Here is a 6000-nt window from a genome sequence, read left to right on the forward strand (position 1 = left end):
TTAATTTATTCAGTTGCCATTCCTGCTCCAGTTGAGTTATGTAAATTATTTTCTGACCTGTCTTGTGCAGTGTAACAGGAACAAACGTAGAGAAAAGGAAAGAGAAAACGAAAGGTGGCAAGCGGGGCACTGTATATCAAGGGCAATTTACAACATTACGTATGATAAATGAAGCAAATCCAACCTCCAGCCTCCGACAAAAAAAAAAGGGGGGAACTTGAGTGACTGTGTGTCGTGGGGTAATGACATCGGAATGAGGCTGAACTGCCAAAAGAAAAACAAAGAAAGAGAGAGAGAGAAAAAAAAATAATAGCGTCCTGCGGGTCCCGAACATCTCGTCCTAAGGTAGTGCATAATGACCATGCAGCGCGCTAAGCGACTATAAAGCCACACGGCTGTCCCGAAGATTGAATGTGAAATTCATATCTTTATATCATTTACAACATGAAAAAGTTCATTACTACTACTAAACAGTGATGCCTTCCATTCATGTGGCACAAGATACCTCTATAGCAACATAAAACCTGTCTACAACTCCGTTATTGGGTCAAACAATAACAACCTGGAATTTCAAAGAGATGAGCGAGACGCCATACACCTGGACTAGAGTTAATCAATTCAGCTCCCATTCCTGCCAGTTATCTAAACGTACATGTTCCTACCTATCCTGTTACAATATTACAAGAACCAATGAAGAGAAAAGGAAAGAGCAAACGAAAGGTGGCAAGCGGGACACTGTAACAAGGGGCAATTTACAACATTAAGTGTGACAAAATTAATGAAGCAAACCCAATCTCCAAACTCCAATACAAAACGAGGGAAATAGAGCAGCCGTGTTCACGGGTTACGTATACTTGGTAAAATAATACGATAAATGACATCGGAGTAAAGCTGAATTGCCGGAAAAAAAAAAAAAAAAAAAGAAAGAGAAAACTTCCGCGGGAGTCGAACTTCTCGCCTTCCGGTATGGCGTTATGAACACCCAGCGCGCTAAGCGATTACGCCATATGGCTGTCCTGGAGATTCTATGCGAAACTTAAATGTATGATAATACTGTCGTGACAGTGCTGACTGAGATGGCGCTATTCAACTTCCCACAAGTGGCCGCGTGGATTCGACCAATATACAGTTGCAAAGAACAATCGGGAATCATTCCGTACAGATTGCATTCTCATTTTCAGTTTTTAACTACAAAATTGTCGACCTGATGAGGAGATTTGAAAATATAAAATGCATGATGACTGCAGCTTATTGTCTCAGCTACAACATATTTATGTTTCAGAGGAAATGGAGCAAAATCAGATGAGGTAAAGGTGCTTAAACGTTGTCAAGTCAATGCATGGTTTGAAAAAAAATCACCTCCCATAGACATAACACGTAAACTTGTCTGATTTTGAGTCTTTACCTTTAATCACAATTTCTAGTATGATGACGTCATCATATATCAAAACCATCACATGGACTTGAGATATGGACAAAGTAACCACGACTACATTGTGTTACTGAATTGATATGAACAAATTTCATTTTGTTACAATATACTATATCAGTTTAAAAAGCCCAGCCTGCAAAATTTTGCAGCAGTCGAAGTAATGCAGTCTCCAACGCAAAACAAAGGTATACTGTGTGAGTGTGTGCGTATAGGTGTGTTTACATGCAAACGTGTTTTCTACATGGACGAAGGTGTAGTACTCCATTGAAGAAAAAAAAAAGTTAAAAAAAATAATTATTTTCTTTCGTGCTCTTGTGAGGATCGAACCCGTACGTGTGCAACCTCATGGTTTCTGAGACGACGCCTCTAACCGCTCGGCCATTCGTCTCGACGAGAAAATTAGAGGAACGTAAACTTATGTACGTGAAAGATGAATCAGGAATCGTTTCGTCCGCATTCCATTCTCATTTTCAGTTTTAAATTGCAAAATTGTCAACCTCATGAGGATATTTCAAAGAATAAAATGCATGATTACTGCAGATTATTGTCACAGCTACAACATACTTAAGTTTCAGAGGAAATGAAGCAAAATCAGCTGAGATAAAGGTGCTTAAACGTTGTCAAGTCAATGCATGGTTTCTAAAAAAATCACCTCCCATAGACATAACACGTAAACTTGTCCGATTTTGCGTCTTTACCTTTAAACACAATTTAAAGCATGATGACGTCATCAAATTTCAAAACTATGACATGGACTTGAAAGGCAAATGTTCAAAGTACAACATATCTGAATTTGGGATAATATTGAGCTTAAACAACAGAGATACGAGCAAATGAATGTCAGAAACAGTACCTCAAAAATATCAATTCCACTTTTTTTATATAAAATGATGATTTGATGACGTCATCGCGTTTCTCTGGCAATATTGATACTTGGAATGTTATTTACAATTCATATGCTTTTGTAATATGCAATAGAAATATAGGGTCAACGGACGATTTAAAGAGCTATGACGAAATAAACAAAGACATGTTTTTTCACTATATTTGCAGAAAGACGCGCGTGCGGAATTTCAACTTTGACGCCTGTGCATTCCTTTGTTATGGGTCGAAATCGATCGGAAATCAATGGATACTGTTACTCAAAGTATCAGGAATCCAAATCAGTCAAAAAAATTGCATTTCCACGTTTCTTAAGCGCTCTGCGCGCGAAATTGCGCGGACGGACGCGCACGCGATAAAATGTTTGAAACGCTTATAATTGTCTGAAACTTCGAGATTTCCCATTGGGAAGTCGTTTTGAGCCTTTTAAAATTTTGACGCGCGCTTACGCGCGCCTAATGATGACCTGGGTAACTAGCGTTAGAAAGTAAGATAGAGCGTGACCTGAACTTTATGTCCAGCGAAAATGATACAGAAATGACATCTAGTTATGAAGTTATGATTGATCATGTGACAAGGTCCGAAAATCACAAAATGGCGCCTAGATGACGTCATAGATATGTTACTGTCATGAAAACCTTATTGTGGCTAGATATTGTTATGAGACATGTTGACTGAAAATGTCATGTCATTCCGTGATGTCATTGTTGAGATATTGACGACACAAAATGTGGCAGAAAGAAAGAAGAATAAAAAACGAGATATGAAACTCGTCACACTGAAGACGAGTTAGGTGATACGCTTGGGGTCATCAGATGTCGGTCATCCGTGATCGACAAAGAAAAGAATGTAATATAGCACCTTGAAGTTATAATGAGATACTTAGTTGAACTTTTTTGGGGGCCTACATTTATTATTCAGATCACATTTGTTTTTCTGTCACACAAACTATGTGGAAATTCTGTGCGTGTACGACTAAGTCGATTTACGGACGTTTTGAGTACGTTCAGTGGATAAACTTAGACCCTGTTTACGGTGCGGAGCTGGGCCGAGCCGCGGCCGAGCCGCGGCCGAGCCGCGGCCGCGGCCAACCTCAATTGCGCGGCCGAGCCCCGCAATTTAGTCCATTTACACTGCCGGGCTCGGCCGCGCTTTCGATTCAAACCTTTCAATATTTTGTCGTAGTGGCGCTCTACTTGTAAACAAACGCAATTTGGTATTGTCTGGTTTTCAGATCCTTTGGCAACTGAATTCCGTGGCGACGAAGTCGCCGTTCGGGCAAAGGCCTTTGCCGAAGGAGAAAATCCTTTGCAGGACAAAACCACCTTAAACTATACTAGTTTTCGACGTTGAAGTGGTTAATATCCTGAATAGCGAAATAGTACAGGCGAGTGTTTGGAAGCCACAATAAAATTGCCCGCGCATTTAGCCCAGTTTGCGTTTACACTGAGAAAAAGGCCGGGCGCGACCGCGGCTCAGCCGCGGCCGAGACCACATTAGCGTGGCCTAATGCGAGGCCATTTTGGCCCCGCATTTGGCCTTTTGCGCGTTTACACCGAAATGAAGGCGGTCTCGGCGCGGCCGAGCCGCGGCCGAACCTCGCACTGTAAACTGGATCCAAGTGATCCTCGGCACGTACAAATAAAACATGACAATTAAGTGTTTATAACCATCCTGGCTTTAACAGTGGCCTTTTAAAATATGACCTTTGACCATTATTTACATAACCAATATGACTCCCTCTAATCTTGCTATCATAGTGATCAGTTCAAAGAGCTCTTACAGCTATATACAAGCCTGTGAGATTTACAAGCAGTAAATCCAATGAAGCCTCCGATACAAAACAAGGGATATAGAGCAAGTGAGTCTGTTTACATGAGAATGTGATTTATACCTGGACGAAAGTGATATCTCAATTAAAGAGAAAAGGGCAAAAGAAAAACGGGCCAAACGTACGGCTCCAGCGAAAGAGACATCGCCTTTAACCATGTAACTATAGGTCTCCTCCAACTAAAAATACACTTCGAACGTAAGCTTATACGTGAATGATAATTTATGACGATCTCACATGATCGACACACATTCATAGGGGACAGTTAGAAGTGGAAGGTGTGCTTAATCGTTTCATTAATTCCTAATCAATGACAATCCTACTATAGGCATGTCATAATTTCTCATCTAAAATCAATGGCCTATAGGACTCATGCACCATTACTTGTATCGTGCATATACTTTGTTTTTTAAGCTTTGAGTGAAACGTGTCATAACATAATTCTGTAATTCCATCAGCAGTGATTGACATAATAAAGAAGAAAGATATATCACCGTATTGAACGCTTAGAACCTAACCGGGGGAGGGGGGTATTATAGCATAATACTCTGTTCTTTACTGGCCAGATGCCAACAACACCCATCACCCACGGCTACGCATAGAGAAACAGCCATGGCGAAAATAAAACTTTGCTATTTCATAGGCACAATGACACAAAACCCCATCAAACACACTTTTATTGGCAGGGATGGACATGAAAAAGTTCATTACTAATACTAAACAGCGTATGCATTCCATTCATGTGGAGCGAGATACCTCTATAGCAACATAAAGCCTGTCTTCAACTCCGTTGATCGAACAATGACAACCTGAAATTTCAAAGAGATGAGCGAGACGCTATATACACCTGGCCTAGAGTTAATTTATTCAGTTCTCATTCCTACTTCAAGTTGGGCTATGTCATTGTAATCATTCCCATCTGCAGTATAACAAAACCAAAATGAGGGAAAAGGGGAGAGAAAAACGAGAGGTGGCAAAAGAAAAAATGCATGCACAACTGCAATCCACATCATTGCGTGTGACAAGTGAAGCAAATGTATTAGTTGTTATAGCAGTGTTTTATGAGCATAAACAGGCAAATTGCTTTATAGACAGACAATGTCAAATTTAAAAACAATCAATTTAATGTCAGAGAAGATGGTAAACAAGATGCATTGAAACTGTAACTAAATCGCTGCTCTTTTACTCGGTCACGGAACGTCCAACTTTATATCCAACAAAAAAAAAAAATGTTAGGGGAAAGAAACAAATTTAGATATAACATTCTTAAATTAAAAACAAGGAAAAGAAAATGTCCACGTCAGGATTAAAAAAAAAAACTCCGCACGAACATGCATTATATTCTAGATGGGAATACGGTCTTGATGCAAAGGTCCAATGATTGTCTCATTACTTTAAAAGCAATCTATGGTTCCCTTACCATCACCAGTACCACACCACAACGACGTCTCTAAAATCAATGGTAGCACATTTATCATTGCATCGTGCATTAACTCCCTTTTCCTAAACTACCAATAGAACGTGTCATATTATTGTGTATTTCGATCAGTAGTGACTGACTTTGAAGAAGAAAGATAATGCAAAAAATTGAACGCTTACCACATTACTTATAGGGCTATTCCAGTTTGGTACTGATCTGTTCTATTCTCCCAAATGCCAACAACATATGTCACCTATGGCTAAACTAGTGAAACAGCCATGACGAAAATAAACGACAGAGAACCCCGTCATAATCACTACGCTTGGAAAGGTGTTGCCCAAAATTCCTCATTATGAAGCAATATCAAGTCACTTCCTTCCCTGCCTGTCTTTAACTCCGTTATTTGGTCAAACAATAACAACCTGGAATTCCAAA

This window comes from Diadema setosum, chromosome 9 (genome assembly GCF_964275005.1).
Source record: "Diadema setosum chromosome 9, eeDiaSeto1, whole genome shotgun sequence".
Taxonomy (NCBI): domain Eukaryota; kingdom Metazoa; phylum Echinodermata; class Echinoidea; order Diadematoida; family Diadematidae; genus Diadema; species Diadema setosum.